This window comes from Nymphalis io, chromosome 9, assembly GCF_905147045.1.
Source record: "Nymphalis io chromosome 9, ilAglIoxx1.1, whole genome shotgun sequence".
NCBI classification, from domain to species: domain Eukaryota; kingdom Metazoa; phylum Arthropoda; class Insecta; order Lepidoptera; family Nymphalidae; genus Nymphalis; species Nymphalis io.
Window position 1 is genome coordinate 9,128,968 of NC_065896.1, and position 20,373 is coordinate 9,149,340.

At 29.8% G+C, this 20,373-nt stretch overlaps 1 protein-coding gene across 1 annotated transcript in view; it reads right to left on the bottom strand.

The window, feature by feature from the left end:
- LOC126770543 (uncharacterized) overlaps positions 1-3,070 on the bottom strand; it is a 40,445-nt gene extending 37,375 nt beyond the window's left edge. The window contains exon 1 of the mRNA XM_050489988.1: positions 2,843-3,070. The gene's annotated coding sequence lies outside the window, so the exon portion shown is untranslated. The remainder of the gene's footprint in view (positions 1-2,842) is intronic.
- Between the last annotated feature and the right edge of the window lie 17,303 nt (positions 3,071-20,373).

Consider the following 20,373-nt stretch of genomic DNA (forward strand, 5'->3'; position numbering starts at 1 on the left):
TAATGAACTTAGTGAATGATGATTATTTTCTATTTATAAATTAATATTTATAAAGTATTGGTAAATTATCGATATTGTGTTGTATTTGATCAGATATGAATGGATTGGTTTAATATAATAAAATCAATATAATTTAATAATTTCACCAATGTATTCATATAACTTAAAAATAATCTTGATACATGTATGTATGTATGTATCGAATAAGAGGGATTAATCGATAAATTCGATGCACCAATATCATATGTAGGTCAAACCCTATTAAAAGCGTTAAAAGGAACGTGTATTATACAAAGTAAGGTAACAAATGTACTGTGGGTTGCGAGCGTGAACCTTGTCCTTTTAACTTAACGATTATGTGAACGTAGTCAAATTTATCATACAGAGTAAGTAAAGTAACTGTCGTTAATTTCCAACTGCTGGATTACGGCCTCTCCTCTATTTGAGGAGAAAGCTTAGAGTTCATTCCACCACGCTACTCCAATGCAAGTTGGTGGATACAAATGTGGCAGATTTTTATCCATCAACATGCAGGTTTCATCACGATGTTTTCCTTCACCACTCAGTGCAATATGAATTTATTACACAGAAATTAAACACAATACATTTTAGTGGAGCTTGCCCGGTTTCGAACCCACAATCTTCGGATAAGATTCATGCGTTCGAGCCCCCGAAACAGACTCACTTTACATAAAAATGTATCAAACGCTTCAAAAATATTATATATATATATTTTTAATTAGAGTTTTTAATAGGCTTACAAGCACACACACTTACAAATTTAAAACAATTTAACAAAGGCAGAGTATATAAAAACAATTATCATTGTTTTTGTATAATCCCGTTCCTGAATAATATAATAAATAGTAATATAATTATACTATATATAATAAAATTATTATATTTTAAATTAATGACTTAGAAGTGTATGTTAAAAATTTTTCGTTAAAGATATTGTTAACAAAATTTAGAATATGTTGATTGGTACATTGGCGACGTAAACTACAGGAATAAGCTGATGTTGTATTTGATCAAATTAGAGAGATGTCAGTTTCAGATTACGCAATTGATATTTATCGTTGTTCAGATACAATAATAATATTTATAAATAACAAAAAACTTTGCTATTATTGCTTATAATGACTGATTTAAATTAGAAATTTCATATAAAAAGAAGAAATATGTAGTATGAAATATATAACTATAAATTTGCTTAGAATTTTAATATAATGATTAAAACTGAAATGTACAGAACAAACGTGGAATGTTTCTGAAGACCGGTGATTAAAATGTGATTTTTATTGATTAGTGACATTAAAATGTTGGGTAACGATTAGTAATGATGTAGAAAGATTGGAAAAGGTCTGTTTATTTAATTATAATTATAATTAACTTGACTGGCTCCATTATCATTGCGATTATTACTACAATTAAGCGCGTGATACAGTTCAAGAGAGTTTCTTTACAAAAGATAATTTGTATATAAAAACTCATTTCTTAATGAACATAGATATTTATAATTTGTTAGTAATTATTTTTTTAATGTTTATTAATGTATGTAAAATATATATAAAGATGTAAAGATCAAGGTTAGAAAACGAGTTTTGCACACAGGTGTATTTTGAAAAAAAGATACACGTCAGTATATATTAACACGAGATTTTCGTTAATAGAATAGTTTTGGAGTGGTATATTAGTAACCGTACAAATATATTCTTATTAATTCGATTTTTATTTTCTGGGTAGTAGAAGTAAGCTACTAGTTACTGTGGCATTCGCTCAATTAAACAGTCAATAACTTAACACTATACCAGCTATTGTTAAAGTAATTTCAGTCGTAATTTACAATCAATTGGATTGGCAAATTAAATTTGGATTGGTAAATTAAAAAATTTAAAAAATAATATTAGTTATGAGTAAAATATATGTTAATACGAAAACATATCTAAAACTATCTAAAGCTATTATGTTGCGTCACTTTTTGAATTAGTATTTTTTATTAATTTAAGTATCTATTTTTATACATATTCTTTAAACACAGTTAGATTTCTTAATATATTTAAAGAAATTGATTCATTTGCATTTTTTGTCTTTATACTTATTTGTTCTAAGAATACATTATATATGCATAATAAATATATAATGAAATCAAGGGCTAATTTAGTAACTATGTACATAATTAAGCGGGCCAAGTCGTAAGTAACAAGTGCAAGACAAGTAAATATGCACTAGTCACAATATTTACTAACTATGTCATTTATCGCTATTGTTGGCAAACCTACCGTTATCAAAAGAGAAACAGTATTAACAGCAGGACCTTAACACTATTGAGTATCTAATTTTTAATTGTATCTTTAATTTAATTGTATCTACTGAATAAAAATATTTTAAATTAATAATAAACTATTTTTCAAAGGCATTAGCATTAGGAAAAGCCTAGAAAAGAGTTCAACGCACTCCTTTAAATGACAAATTGAAGTAAAGTGGTCGATTGCCGGTATGAAAACAAAAACTCATAATATTTATACTTATTGAAAGATTCGTAATATAAAGTGTGTAAATCAGTTACTTTACACACAACTGCTAAAGTAGCTTCTTTTAATACTCGATTTTAATCAATGCCATATATCTATTGTTATTATAGTCCGCATTATTTTGTGTTTGTAGAATTGGATATGTGTAACGAATACAAATCAGTGTGTCATAGACACCGATTAGATTGCGAGGAAACGTATGACCTTCGATCTGTAATGCAGTTCATGGCGCGATCTCCTCTCGTCCGCATAAATCAGCTGGACAAGATTCCTATATAAATATAAATTGAAATTCAACACGTACTTACCGTAAACAGACGGCCGTAATGAAAATAAACCGTACACCTCCAATGTGCAAAGTCACAGAACAAGGTAAACAACACAAAGTAAAACTGTCCGAACGTAAATTAAATGAAAGTATCGGCGAACTCAAAAACTGATCTTCCAAATACACCACTTTTACGAATTATCGAACGCAACGAGTCAAGTTTCGCTTGCTGGAGCGTAAGCAGCACGTGTCCGGTGCGCTCGGCCGAGTCGAGACGAATGGAACCAATGGCAGTGCCTGGCGTTCGCGGGAGCCGGAGTGCGCGCGAATTCGTGCATGGTTTGGACGCGTTGCCAGACAGGCCGTTTCCGTACCGGCAACGCAAAAGAAAATTGACTGCATTATACACTAATATGCATATAATCGGAAATCTCCCGACATCCGCTTGGAAAGAGTACCTTAAGGGTCTAACCCCTGACAGTCTGCATACTTAGAATTTCATTACTTATACGGATAAATACTAAAATTTTATTCACAAATTAATGAAATGTTCCTGAGAAGATAACAAAAATATTCAGTTAAAACCCGGTTAAGTATATTTTGAGTACATTAATGCGCTATAAAATTAAATTATTGTTATTTCGAATATATTTATCTTCTAAACAATCTTTATTATTCTACGAGGCTGTAATTATGGAACTTATCTCTGAAATAAATGGTGTCTTGTGATTTGCAAATTGCTATTTTAAGACACGAATAAAAGCCTTCATTTTAGCGCTGGAATGAGGGTAAAAATGAAACCCTCTCATATTTGGACCACCATAAAATTTCCTCTTTCGTAACATGATGATGTATAAAAAAGTACAAGGTTTTGCTATTTAGCATTTTAAATGTATGTTTACTTACATTTAAACATAAATTTATAGAAAAATTACCGCTTACATGAAAGCAAAATATTTGTTTTAATTAATTCAAGTTAAATGAATAACAATAAATGTACCGTATCAATTTGTTGCAACGAATTGAGAATATAAGACGTTAAGGTAGAGGAAAATATGAGAAAAATATATATTATGATTTGCAAAATCAACACTAAACAAAAATTGGAAAGCAGCTAATGCAAAGATGCGTGCAAATCGCCGAGACATAATTTTTTTTTAAATATTAATTTTGTTATTTTTTTTATCTATAAATATATAAAATTATACATTTGTATATATAAAAAATGTACTCTCTTCAAAATGTTAATTATAATATTGTATGATAATATCAGACAAATACTTCCTAGTTATGTTGGCAGTATTGGAGGATTGGGCATTAGGTAAAGATTCTTATTTTACAAACACGTTTCAACTTTTAGTCCAATGATTTTTATGAGAAGAACAGGCTAATAGTAATAAGATACTCAATAATTACTCTTATGTTTTTATGTATGTAAGTTTTTTTTCCACCATAACTTTTAAATGCTTGAACAAATGTGGATTTTATAAACCCGACTGACTTAATACTGTATTTTGTTTACTTTTTATTTCTCTTTTTGGCAGAGTCGTATTTTTAATTACGCAATTATTCACAAATTAAATAACTAGTACTATATCAAGTGTTGTATTATTTATTTAATCTTGTAAGATTGTACTTAAATTAATCAATGGCCAAAGTGAATATTTCTTACTTATTGTAAGTTCATAATAGTTACTTAATATATATTAATAAGTATATAAAAAAGTTCATGATTATGTTGCCATTATTAAAGCAAGAAGAAATTGTCCATAAAGGCATGAGAAAATCACGTTAGGTGTGTGGTTTTTTCCGTTTATGACCATGTCATAAAATACAATGTTTGACTAGAGAACTCGCTTTTTTTTTCTTATTAGAACTATAGCTTATTCTATTCTATACATTGTAACATGCATTTGAAGATAGAATACTAAAAATGTATTATGTAATTAATAATGTAATATACAGGTAATACGTTTTTGATAAATAAAAACTTATATTATTAACTTATTTTGAGCAACTCGTTCGCAAATTCAAGACGAATTTAGGATTATAGATAATAAATACACATACATATTTAAAAAAAGAAATAAAAACTTAAAATCGATAAATACATATATTAATTCACAGTACTTTTTTATTTTGAACCTACGAACATCGGTTAAGATTCACGGGTCACCACTAGGTCATCTCGGCTTCACCAGCACCATTGAATTTTCATGTGCTTACTTTGTGTTTCTAATTGATCTCGTGCTTGGTGGTGAAGGAAAACATTGTAAGAAAACCTGCATGTGTCTAGTTTCATTGAAATTCTGCCACATGTGTATTCTACATAACATAAGACTGCATTAGAGCAGCATAGTGGAATAAGCTCCAAATATTCCCCTCAAAAGGGAGAGGAAGTTTTAGCCCAGCAGTGGGACATTTACAGGCTGTTTGACTTTATTTTACTTTTATTGTTCTATTACATATGACTTCTTGTTTGAACTTTTTTTTTTTTTTTTTTTTTTTATTTATATTTTGCATATTTTAAATAGCTTTCACACTCATTTTCATGAATATAAAAAAGGCGTAAAATTATAATAATTCTAATAAATAATTTCCTCGCTTAATGGACCTTTGAATGGGAAGATCTTCCCTGGGAATTCTAGTGTGATTATTCCCAGGGAAGAGTAATGTTGCATTGTTGTGAATATTAAGTAATAATGGTGTGGAAAATTCGAAAAATATGTTTATTTAAATTTACCTGGGAACTTCTTTTTCCTTTGAATTCTAGCAGAAGTCCATAATCTTAAAAGACGTAAAGGTTATATAAAACTGTTTTTTAAATGTGTTCGAAATTTTCAAATATTAAGGCTCAATAAGGAGAAGGAAGAAAATGTCACCAGTATTAAAGCTTACCAAAAAACATAAATTTTATCGTAAACTTGAAATAATAAGTCTTTACCGAAACATTACGATGTACATTTAATAATCACAAGCATAATTTCCTGTTACCACGTGAAAGTGAAAAGAGATGTGATTGTCCTGCTCTAATGGCGATTATAAATGCGAACGCAATAAGCAATAACGCCACATAATGCCTGATACAATAATTTCGGACAGTAGAAAGCCAGTGGTTTCGGCGGTAATCCGACGAGAGCGACTACCGATGTCACGAACATACTTTCTATAAACAGGAGCAGTACCTTTAAACTTACTGGTTTCAATATACACCACCGTTTGGCGTCAACTTACTCGTAGAATACAAACATAATTAATAAAACTGTGACTGAAACGCGTCTTTAAATTTAATATTTTAAATAAAATACCTTATTCTAATAGTAATTAGTATCGAAACAGGGCCAAATATATATTTTTTACAATTTTGGTGTTCAAGTTTTGGTATTCCTGACTGTTACCGCGTCAAGCGAGAACCGTTTGACAGATTTTGATGAAATTTAGCTTAGAGATAGCTGGTCTGGAATAACATAAGAATTATTTTTACGGCTGGAAAATGGCGGACTCACAAGGGAAAATAAGGACTGTTGTCAGCATAAATCACCATGAAACTAGAAACATTTTACTCACAACAATATTTAATTTCTGGTACTATTGTAAGCTTTTGAGATATTTTGTTATTGTGCGTATAAAACATATTTAATGCTGGAGGAATTACGAGGCACAGGTCGTAAAAAATAAATATTTATTCTTGTTAGTTTTTGCTACATTGGTTAGAATTTTTTGATTTCAGACTTAATATAAAAAATCAATAAACGTAGAAACAACAAAATATGCATTCATCGTTTGGTTGGTTGTTTGGTAAATTAATAATTTAAAATGTATTTATTTTTCGGAAATACACAAATACGTATTTAGTTTTTTTTTGTAAATGTTATAACCATATAAATAAACGCGAAGTTTTAAATCTTGTTTACGCGTTAAATGGATTTGCATAATTTGATTTCATGATAATAAATCGAATTTCATTTTAAATTTCATATAACAATTGGTGGAAACAACAAATGTCAGTATTAATTAATTATTAAGCAAACGTACTCGTTTAAGCTTTGTTAAATTGTAAAGTTCAAGTCCAATACATATATTAATTAATACCGGCCGGCCACAAGTAAACAATACATACTTCCTCGTTGACTCCACTGAACACGTGACATGAGTATTCCAATTCTCCGCTTATAAGTACATAATATACAAGTTTCCTTGTATGATTTTTATTATAATACATTATTTAGAAGCTAGAAAAATATAAACAAAGAAAATGTCTTAAGGAGTTTCTTTCATAATATTTGCAAACATCTATTAAAATGAGTTTGTCGGACTTGTTACTACTTATATTTATGTTGTGTTTGTGTATCATCGTGGTTTTTACATTTTAGTTTCGTTTCGCAAGTCAGTAATGTCATGATAAGTATGTTACAATATTTATATCACATTCAATCATTTAGTTCCACTTGGATAATTATGACATGTTATGAATCACTTTAAATTTCAGACTTCGTTCATTTAACGCTGACTCTACATTAAAGTAAAAAGTAACGTAAATGACTCACTGTTAGGCAAAGATTCATACTTAACTTCACAGAAGAGGATTTCAAGCATATTCCACCAACTTGCTGCTTTTTGAATATATATGCAGAATTGCATACTATTAATGGAGGTTTTCTTACGATACATTCTTTATCTGCTTAACACGTAGTGAATCATAAATACAAATGTATTTAATATAAAGACTCAGTGATCTTCGGTAAATATCTACCTATTCTAGACATAGACATCTTGGCTTCATCTCTTTTATTGACATTAAAATCAGTTATAGTTTCCCAATTGTAACTTAAAGTATAAAGCATATTTTTATTTATTATTTTAAAAAATCCGCTCAATTTTGGGTCGCTTGAATTAGTTTTATTTTTATTTAATGAATTTTACACATCTTTTGAGTTGTGTGTACACGAACCTTAACTACAAGGATAATATCGATTCAGTATTGCGTTTCATCTGTCACTGGTAACAACTCACGAGGTTATCATATATTTTGCGAAATTCAGTTATGACAATGCTTGTCGTAATCTTATCGCTGGGCTTATAGTTTTTGGTTAAAATACCATAAATTAATAAACTCAGTCAAGATATGATATAGAAATTGAAAATACACATACTTAAAATAATTTTGCACGTATTCAATATTTTTAGTCAGTTTTTTTTAATAGTTATAGAATAATTATTGAACTCGTTCTATAAATGTACGAACTTTTTAGAATTATGGCTTATGGTATATTGCCATGAAATTGAAAAAAATAGTAACTCATTGGAAGCTTATTTTATTATTGTCGGTATATAATAAATAATCATATTATGTACCTGCGGAAGTTGCACTTTCCTTTGATCTTGAAGAAAGCAGACAATTTACATACCAAAACATTACTTATTTGCCCTTTGATTCCAGGCATTATATAGAGTAAGTTGTTTGTCAACCCGACACTGCGTAGTCAAACGATAGGGTTGTCACTAATGTTAAAAGTATTGTGCCTATAATTTTTATTACAACAATTAAGTAAGCGAGTATTATCTACAATTGTTTCGCTTTAATATATATAATATAAATATTATTAAAGAAATCAGATAGAATAGGATTTTTGGTATATCTTTTCGAATATATTTGCTATGTGCGTTTAGCCTGAGAGTTAAACAGCCCTCATTTTGCACCATCGCGGCGCGTCGTGGTTTAGGTATTTATTTTAATCCTACCCACTGTTGCCTGGTTACAGGTAGGCCATTGCGATTTGCAACTAGGTAACATACTTTATTCAAGGATACATGTCAATTTGTCAATGTTACACTTCACTCAGGAGATAATTAGTAAAAGCACAATATATTAATTTTTGTTATCAGGTTGTTTTAAGCGCTCTAGATAACTGATATTATATGAAATATATCTAATATTATCATAGAATGTACAGAACTTTGGTATTTATTAAAAAATAATAGAAATTCGCCTGCTTTTATAATATTAGTAGGTTTTAAATTAATAGGTACATGCACCCATTTTTGTAGAAAATATTTTTTTAAATTATTTATTAATTATTTTTTGTATGAACATTACGTGTTATAGTTTGTCTGTATAGTTTGTCTGATTACCCATGCATAATATACCTATTAGGCAAGGGTAATCTAGGAATTATACCTTTTTTTAGAAAGAAAGAAAACCAAAATGTCCCCAATAATTTTTAAATTCACTCGGACGAAAATCAAAAGCACGACTCGTCTTTTACTATGTATTGACTATTGTCAGTATAACATTATATAGATATTATTAGTGTAATATAACAGAAAACCGGAAAAGCCTTCAATAATTGCTTACCGAATCGCGAAGTGTGATACAAAATGAGATTTCTTAAATCACTCGATTACGTACCTTTTTATAGTATCATAAAGTTAATCAATCACTTCAATAAAACAATACAATAACCTTATTCCCTTATGACAATAGATACAGTCATGATTAATTGCCAAATGAATAATCGAGTAAATGCATTCATGTGTAAAATGATTGAAGGTGAAATGTGAAATCAATTAAGTTCTCCGAACGATGACTCCATATAAAGTTATCACTTAAAATGCAATGCAAATGCAATCAACCTTCATCTATATAATTTGTTGGCACATGCTAATATCCATAAAAGATAATGGTTGTGGTATACCTGTACGACTGAATTTTGATTTGTTTTCACCCTAAAGATTGCTAGAAATATAAATCCACGATTCAATTAAATAATTAAAATATTGGTAGAAAGGTGGTTTTGTACACTACTTGGAATATGGTAGCAATGCAATTGTTCTTGTGTTGTGGTTGGAAAGGTGATAGAATCAGTATTATAACAAGCGTAACATAACATTAGCTTATTATTTGTAACCTTACCGTTTGAACGTCTGCTTTTTTATTAAAAGTTTTATGAACAAAAAATAATGTCATAAAATCTTTGTTTGTTTGTTTATTTTTACTTTCAATGATTTTTCAGCTCTCAAACTGTTCAGCTCTCAACTGCGAAGTATTCCTAAGTGAGTCCGCAAATAGTTCGCTATACGATATTGGACAACATAGTACTGTTCAAACTTTTCATTCAATTAACTATCTGGTGGTCTGGTTGTTTAGTTTGCAAGCATCGTTCTATTTAATGGAATACTATGACAATATATTTCTATAATGAGACGTGGTCGAGGACGTCGATTTGAATTTAAAATATTTAAACGTTGACAGATTCTTCCTTATGTCGGTGAGTCCGGAAGTCTCACTAATCAGTACGCAATGCAGCTAGCATGGGGAACAGGGGCGATTCGATAGCAATTGACGCGCACATGATTTGTCTGCTTTTTCTTTGTTCTGTTTTGTATTCGTTTTATAAATTTTTTAGATCCACATTTTTTATTCAAACTACGAGGATTTATCGTGGTAGGTGTATAACTTGTATGTATACTGTTCACTTAGAAATTATTATACAAAAATATTCCCATACCTCGTATAGCCGTGTTCCTATTTGAAAGGTATTGGGTCGTTTGTTTCAGTTAGTTTATATGTAGGACCCGGGGATAAAATACGTTAAATCGCATGGTTTGCGTTACATAGATAGCGCATGTGTGGAGGTGACCGTTACCATCAGCTAGCATGAAATATATAATTTATAAGACATTAAACATATTACTTAATAGTTCCATTATTAAATTGCGTACAAGTGGTAGTCAAATTTAACAATAACAGATTGATAGCCTGTAAAGTTATCTTAGTATTGAAATGGAGATGTTAATACGTCATCCGCCTTGATGAAGTTTTAGTGAACATTCTGGAAGCTCTATATGTAAAGGTCAAATGTGAGTTTCTCTACATTAACCCGTTCGTAACGAAATTACGCCTCAGTTTCAAATGGTATGACATTAAAGCAAAGCAAAGCAAAGCAACGTATCAATTTTCAAAAATCACAGATTATAGTGTTTTCTTTTGTTATAGTTATTTTTGAATACAAATGTTACAACATATCGATTTGGTTTTAAATTTGTAATTCCTAGTGTATTTTTATTTTAACTAAAACAGTAACAGCCTGTTAATATCCCACTGCTGGGCTAAGGCCTCCTCTCCCTTTTGAGGAGAAGGTTTGGAGCTTATTCCACCACGCTGCTCCAATGCGGGTTGGTAGAATACACATGTGGCAGAATTTCAATGAAATTAGACACGTGCAGGTTTCCTCACGATGTTTTCCTTCACCGTTAAGCACGAGATGAATTATAAACACAAATTAAGCACATGAAAATTCAGTGGTGCTTGCCCGGGTTTGAACCCACGATCATCGGTTAAGATTCACGCGTTCTTACCACTAGGCCATCTCGGCTTTAACTAAAAATTAAAAAGAATTCTATATTAAGATTGTATTTAGATAAATTTATTATTTATTTATTTAAAAATATTACATTAATTAAGTCACTTAAAAACTGGAAATAATTAATCATAATGGAAATATTGATAAGTAAAGACTAGGTATTAATTAAATAAACTGAAAAACTGTTTTTTTTTACGAAAAATGAATTGAGTTTAAGCATTGTATACTTATATGTTGTTGGCATTTGGGCGATTGTTTTTGACGTACATACATGAAATATGAGCCCTGAAAACATTACTCTCCTTTTTGGACAGTCGTGTGTGTAAAATTAAATAAAGTTTCATTTCATTGCATGACAGGTATTCGCTGTAGTATCACGTAACGTGAAAACAATAAATCGAATTAACGAATAAAACATCCAATGCATTTGCGATAAAACATTACCAGTTCGATCATTTAGTGCGCGTCGGTTTCATATATTAATTTTATTACAATTTTGATGTATTGTTCCTTTCCTTTTAATTATTTTTAGCGTATACCTGAACAGTAAGATAAGAATAATAATACTTATGAAACCTACTTTCAAAATATCAGAAAATCCATAATTGTTTTTTTTAAAGTTTTTATGTTTCGTGATACCTACCTACTACAAAATTATAAAGTCGCCGCCAAAAAGTATGTTACGATTTTATTGAACTAGAAATATGCGCAGCTTACATTATGGAAATTGGTTGGCACGTTATTGGTAAATAATAAACTAAATTCCACGAAGAGCATACATTGATGACAGTTTATTTTTTTTTTTCCTCTTTTCTAAAAATGGTAATATTATAAAAATATACAAAAACGGTTTGTCGAAGAAAAATATACGGGACTACCTGGGAACCTACCGCAATAGAAAATAGTTCAAAACGGTCTGGTTTTTTTTTGAGTAATCGTCATTCATGAAATAAAAAACTAAAACCAACCCACACAAAAAGTAATTTTGTGGTACTTTTAATTCTACATTTCTGAAGTCGTATATGTTGAAATTAAGTAATTTTTATAATTGAAAAGAAAAAGCCCTTACTTTTAATGATCAAATTTTAATGATCATACTTTTAATGAATATATTTTAATAACTTATTATTAGGGAAAGCGCTTTGGACCATCTGAAATAATGGAAATGTTTTTTTATATAAGAATGTGTGAATAAATTTCATTTTGGAATACAAACGAATGAATTAGGACACACTTTACATAACAAACAAAAAGATTTGCCTTTGATATGATATTAAAATTTAATATAATTAAAAAATATTAAACAATAATATAGAATTATTATATTTTTTTAATTACTGATTTTGATCTTTATTAAGTAACATACTGAAAAAGAAATCATTAAAATTGTAATAAAGAAATTTTTAACAACCCTTAAACTTTATGGCGAAAATGTTTTAAAGAGGCAAAGGAATTTTTAATTCTTCTTAAAAATTGGATTTCGAATAGAAAAAATATGTAAATAGAAAATTATGTAACACAGACTCTTAACCAAAAGCATTTGTATGTTTTTAATATAAAACTGTACAACATGTTTTTGACGAACATAAAATCATAAAACATAAATGCGCAAATTTATTTTAATTTTAAAATCATTTCCGCATACGTCCACAAGTGTTGTATGGCCATTTTACTGCCTATCACCACACATGACACACATATGCTATCAATAACAGCGTATAGTTTGGAACTAACCTAAAGTGCCTATTGGGACTTCCTCAATTGTTAAATTGGTCTGTCACCCATATTCGATCTTATGCTGATTCACTCTGCGAGGGCACTGGATTTAGAGCACTGAATCTTAGAACGTAAATGAGACCAAGTATGAGATTGTTGGACTCTTTTTTGTCTGTCTGCCCCAGAAGGAAAGTTATGTTTTTCGAGTGTATATATATACTTATAAGGTATGCCTTTTTTGAATACACTGTTTTGCCTCAGTAATCGACTCAATGGATTTTAGCACATGCCATATTATATTATATTAGGTTATTAACGGAACTATCAGTTTGTTTTTAAGCTTATTTGAAAATACTCAATTTTAGATCAAACTTCTAACTTCAACCGACAACACGACGAAAACTCTTTGCCCTTTATACGCTTACGAAAAAACTAAAAACAAATGAAAAATAAACTGTCTGCGAATAAGATTAAAAAAGGCCAATGCCTCTTGAATCGTGAGAGTAGCTCTTCAGGTTCTAGCTGTTCTGACGGCGAAGAAGAAATTATTTGGACGATGTCTCCTATTGTATCTTAAATTTCAAATCAAGTTTTTCGCAATCGGGTGTTATGATTCATATGTTATTGTGGGTATTTTAAAGAAAGATAGAATTAAAGCATACTTTATAGTTCCTTAAAAGAAATCTAATTAGAATAGTAGTATAGACAATGCATTTTATAAATGTTATATTTAAAAACTTACTTCTAACACTTTTAACAAAATAGAATGTATATATTACATAAGGTATTAAAAATTACCTTATATAAGGATTTAAATAAAATTATATATAAATAAAATGTTTGAGTAATAAAACTTTTTAGAAAGCAATTATAGGGATTAAAACAAAATATTCGCGTAGGTAGCTTAATTACGCGTAACATAATTAAAACATTTAAACGAGTTACGTGATATTTATGGAAACATACCGGATTAAGCCAAGCGGGTACGTGAGTAAATAGAACTCCTGGATTTTTTTTTATTATATAAGACTGATAAGCAATTGAGCTGCCTAATAGCAAGTGGCAGCTCAGCTCATAGATACTGGGTCTGTTAGAAGAATAAACGATTTTTTATATTATCAATGTACCTCCAACCATGAGATTCAAGTTGTTGTGTTCCTGTAATTACGCTAGATCACAACACAGTCACCCTTTAAATCGGAAAACAGCAATATAAAATATTAGGATATGCTAGAATAATAGGTGCGCATAAAGCCTTGCTACTAAAAAAGACAACTTATACGAATATACCGGTTTTAATCCCTTGCAATTGCCGCAGTTTTCACTTGCTCAATTAGTATTTATAATTCATCTCGTACTCGTAGGTAACTAAAGAGAACGTCCTGACAAAACCTGAATAAAAATCTGCCACATATATGTCTCCTAATTCGTATTAGAACAAAGTGGTGGATAGCGAAGTGGTGATTAGTGAACCTCTAAATTTCTTTATTAGGGTAGGTGGTTTTTGCCCAATTGACGGTTATTTTGCTAATAAACGAAATACGTCATTTAGTATGTATTTAGTTAACAGCATTAAAGTAGAATGTATAATATATGTTTTTTTACTTTCATTTCTTAATATTTAAATTTGAATCTAGATATCATTCGATGCGTTAAATTAAAAAAAATATGCTTAGTAAAACATTAAAGCGATAGTTACTTTATTCTATTTTTTTTTATATATTTGGACATGTAGTGGTTCACACTCACTTTTTTCTTATCCGCTCCGTATCACCAAAGAATTCGTATCGCAAAGATTCTGAGGTAAGTGCTTCAACGCACATCAAACAAATAAAAAAACTCTTTATTTTCATAATAGTAATATAGATTAAAACAAATTGATTCGATTAATATAGTTAAGTACACAACTTTTTATGTGCTGAGTTGAACATTAGGATGTCAATAGTAAACATATAAATAAACACATACATACTCGTATTATTTATAATTCGAAGCACTATCTACACATGAAACGTATCGTAGAAACATAAGCGTCGTAACATCAATTGATTTAATGACAAATAAACTGGCCGGAATGATTCAAGGGACACGATTCAATACCATAAATGATTTCTTGTACACAAGATATATTTCATAATAAAGTTTTATTACTCGGAGATCGTCAGTATTATATTTAAGGATATGTTCCCTCAACGAGCGATCATAAAAAATACCGGTCAAGGGCAATTTCCTTTTATTTATTGGGTTCCGTGTTTTACAACAATCGACGATTGAAATATTACATAGCATTAATAAAAAAAACAGGATCCGCACACGAAAAATCCCACTGTTGGGCAAATCTTATGCCACCACGTTACTCCACCTGCGGCTTTGAGATGATATTAAATTATAAGGTAAAATTTGTTTCGACTCATGCTAGCTTCCTCGCTGTTTTCCTTTACCGCCAAATACGAGATGAACGTAAATTTAACGTATGAAAACTCAGTTGTGATTGTTTGGATTTAAACCCACAATCTTTTGAGATTCGTGTATTCTATTTAATGTCAAAATTGTTTATTTGTCTTCACTCATCTTGTGGTTGGAATAGGCTATTTCATTCTAGACATATTCATAGAATTTTACCATTATATAGGAATTTAACGTTTTTTTTTATAATGGACATCAGCGTTTGGATCACTATCAGCATTAATAACCTATTTAAAACAGCCGTGTATGTAGAATATATATATATGTAAGAACACTGACCAAATAGTTATATTATTTTGTATTATCCCATACAACTATTTTGTAATTTTATATTTGATGTAGAAAATGTTAACAAAATTCTGCAAAGACTCATTTATTTTTAATAAGTTAATATCAATAACATAAGTCAAAAATATGTAAAACAACCTCATTTAACTTAGTATTTGGAACCAGCAGATGAATACATTTCAAGAAAACGCATAAGTGAAATCTATAATTAATATTCACAACTTTTTTAAATTAGAAAAAAATGGGATCGGACCGTTTGAATTCGATACTTGTCATTAGCTATTTATACAAAAGTTCTTACCAGCTTTTTTTTTCGAGAATATTTAGGTTATTACAAATATGATGTCAATGGGCTGATTGATTCGCCATTAGTGATCATATTTTGTATATGTTTCACAGATGATCACAAATGAGAAAATGGTTATATTATATTTGGAACAGACGTAGATCGGGTTGACTCGCAAACTTTACCTATATATATATAGAACCTTATTAGATATTATTATTAAATTTTCTATAATATATAGAATATCTATCTATATATATCCCTTATTTTCTATATATATAGAACCTTATTAGAGAAGTAAATATTCATGCTTCACACTGTAGGTGATGATATGCCACAAGATATTTTAAAGTTACAAACATAACACCGTTATTATATAATAAGTCTAGAACTGACAAAATAATGCGAATGCCACATTCAATTAAATAATAAATAGCAAACAACTTTAAATGTTTATAAAACTAAATTATTTACAATTTAATTATATTATAATTGTTGTTACTCTAAAATAATAAAGTCACAATTATGACGTTAGTCCAGCGCCATAATATATATATTTATATTTTAATTTTTAACTTCTTCTGATTTATATTTGTCGATTTAAATCAAAATAATTATAATAAATATTTAAATAATTTCAGAAATTAAAAAAATATATAAATATATTTACGAAGTTGTACAATTTAATACACAGGAAAACATAGTTATCAAGTGCATCGGTTGTCACTGTGTTTGGATTTTTTTGTATCCATTACAATTTGTTGTTTCTGGTCTTCAGTTCGTATTTTAACTTTTAATGGTGTCGTTCCGGACGTCCCACTTACGATTCTCGTGCAAGTCGCGGCTCGTCATACTGTCAAGAGATCATTACGTTTTTCTCACTGAAATAAATAGGCAGTAATTGGTCGAAGGAATTCGTTCGGCGTCTTTTATAACTAAATATATTTTTTTGTTGGTTCATGTCGCTGTGCTTTTAAAAAAATTTAAATTGAATTAACGATTACTTCATTTGTTTAAAGATCTTCGCCAAAATACATAAAATAATAGCTGACCAAAAAATAACCAACTATATTCTACTTTTTTCAGATTAAAAAAACTGTAATGCGATACTAAAAAAATGTTTAGTTTCTTTAACCTGATAGCTATTTCCTGTGTATAAACTACAAACACGTGATAGGTAGTAGATTGTGGCACGTGTCAACGTGTGTTAGCCTGCGCATGCGCGTGCGTAACCAGCTGATATGGGTGGATTGCAAAAGAGAGTAGTTTTGAGTTTGTTTTAATAACAAGCCTTATGTCTAGGGTGATAAAAACTATATGCATATAAAGTCTTCTCAAGACTAGTATGCATTCGTAAACCTTACAAAGGTGTATTTTATTGTAGCAACTATGTATATAGTAATAAAGACTATTTTTGAAATTTTGTATAGCCTATTCTTAACATAAACGCTATGTGGTTACCATTCCACACACATCATTATCACATGTTTAGTGATTACTCATCGCGAGACGTATGAATTTGTCGTTAGACATGAGTCAGCTGTTATTATTTTTGTGGTTATTTAATTACTTTAGATAATTTGTCTTTAATTGCCGGTATTTACTCATAGATAAGGTCAGTCTTGAATAAAACTAATAATTTTATACAAAGTCGGAAATAATATGAGAATTATAGTTAAAATAATGTAGGTACGTAATTATTTACAGTTTTTGTTACTAGCATTATTTTTGATGACGAAAGTAATATTGTTATTAATGGCAAGTTCGATCAGTAGAATGTAAAATTTAAAAAGTGTTAATTTTTTGTGTACTATTTTTTCCCTGCATATTGCAAACAAACTACTAACTGCTTTACGATATACTGTATAGAAGAAATGTTGAAACTAATATAAAGTTACTCTACAAAGGCAGAAAATTTAACCTCGTTAAATGCACTTCAATATGAACACTTATAAGTGCCACACGCGTTGTTTCCAGGTCGTGGGCTTAAGACTTTTCAAAGCGAAAGGTCACGTGAACAATGTTTGCAAAAGAAGCCTTAACAAACAATTAATGTTATGAACATATTATTTAGAAGATGTTCATCAAAGTCATTGAAGAAGTTTAATTTGAATTATTGAATGTATACAAGATTTTCAGTATAAATTTTATTAATGATATTATATAGTATAAGGTATACTATATACTATCAATTGTTGGTACTGTAAAAATATTAAATATTCCTTATATCGTCAATGCGTCATGGGAGGTTGAGATATTATATTCCTTGTACCTGTAATTACACAACTTACATTTCGATAAAAAAATTACATTTTTAAATCTTTGTTATTTTTTATATAAAACGTACTAAGATAAACAATAATAAAAAGTCTTTGTAATCACAAAACAAACGGTAGACACATTCGCTCATTCCATGTTTATAAGTTTAACTTATAAACATGATGTGACCGGCACGCGCGATTTACGATCATGTTTTATGTCAGAAAACTTTGATGTTTGGCATTTAATCGTTCCGTTTTTTTTCTATTAATTATTTGATTACAATTATTTATTGCTATACCTACTTTGTTATATGTAACTTGTAAATTGGTTAATCAAGTGATTCGACAGACTATTTGTTTGTAGGTACAAGAAATAGATATCGAATAATTATGATCTATCTAAATATATTTCAAATGATTCGATTAAATGTGCTAAAAATATATTCGTTCTAAGCTAATTATTTATGTATTTGCCAGAAATATGAACTTCCAGTAATAGCAAGTTGTTTGAATGTTAAGGGTTATATTATTATGTCGTTGTAATAAGAACACTGTGGGGAATTAGGTCAAGGTTGACGTAATCATAAATATGAGTACATATATGTTGCTTATCAGGAATACGATTATGTGTGACTTTGACTAACATTTTTTAGGGTTTAGGCTATCAATGTCCATTCAACAAAACTTTCTTAGTAATGCATATTTTTGTTTATTGGAATATGTAGCCCGAAGTTTATTTTTCACCACCGTTAAAAACAGTGACATTATAAGAAATATTAACCATATTTTACATCACAATTGAATCACCAACCTTGGGAACAAGGATAGGGAAGGGAAGAAAAGATAGGGAAGGGACAGTACCTCCCTTGTGTCTACACTGGTTCACTCACCCTTCAAACCAGAACACAACAATATTAAGTATTGCTGATGGCGGTAGAATTTGTGATGAATGGGTGGTATCCACCTAGAAACGCTTACAGAAAGCCCAAATACAAAGTAAAATTTTATAATAATACAATAACTTTTACCATTTTTTTCCGATAAAAGAAGTAATGTGTTTCTTCGGTAAGTGTTAATCGAGTTTACGACTAAAGTAAATACGTTTTAAATTATACGGAGGCGTGCGCCATGAAATCCTTTACACTTGAGTCACCAAGGTGTTTTTTTTTTATAAAAAATAGATCAAGCCTCTCGTTTCCTCTTCACTATTTACTCAGGAAAAGATATCTTTTCTTTCATCCGAATCGGTGAATCACGACCATGGAACTAACCGCAAATTAGTTGTAGTTGTTTTATCTGAAGTTTATTGTGAACGATCATGATGCTGTCCCCTGACTCATGATCTCCGACCGTGATTTCTACAAATCGTCTTAAAATATGCGTGAACTCTTTAACCATTGTTTTCGTGCAAACAATGTTTTAGAAAGTGAAAATAAAACTTAAACGTTTAATGTTATCTTAAAAAGAAGTTTTATAAATTATTTTAATCCAACTCATCACGTTTTTTTTGTAACTTATAATATTCTAACAATGTATTCTGAGTAATAGTTTCATACACTAATAAAGCTGACAAGTGTTGTTGTTGTATATTGGTTTTGCTTACGATACATTTAATTAACAAATTTGGTTTTCACTCTGTTATTAGGTTTGCTGTTTTAGTTTCGTACTGTAACTAACTAAGTTAGTATAACAATACAAGTAGTTCATTTGTTTAGCGTTTATGCAACCAAAATGTATTTTATTCATACTCGTTATAGTTTCTATATAAATGATTACATAATTGTTAAATTTATCTGGCGTGCAGACACATCTGGGTAAGAATTGTCAACTAACTAGATATTACATCGACAAAAAGCAATATTTAATATTGTTATATATTGGTTTGAATAGTCAGTGCGTCACGGGTGGTAGGGCTTTGTGCAGGCTCATTTGGGTAGGTACCACAAACTCATCAGATATTCTACTGCGAAACAGCACTGGTATTGTTGTGCTCCGGTTTGAAGGGTGATTGAGCCAGTGTAATTACAAGCACAAGGGCCATAACATCTTAGTTCTCAAGATTGGTGGCGCATTGGCGATGTAAGTGATGGTTAACATTTCTTAAGAAATATTTTATACTTCTTACAGTGGCAATGTTTCTCCGCGAAAGGTGACTAAATATGATTAGGAGGCACGTTTATTCGACTGCCTT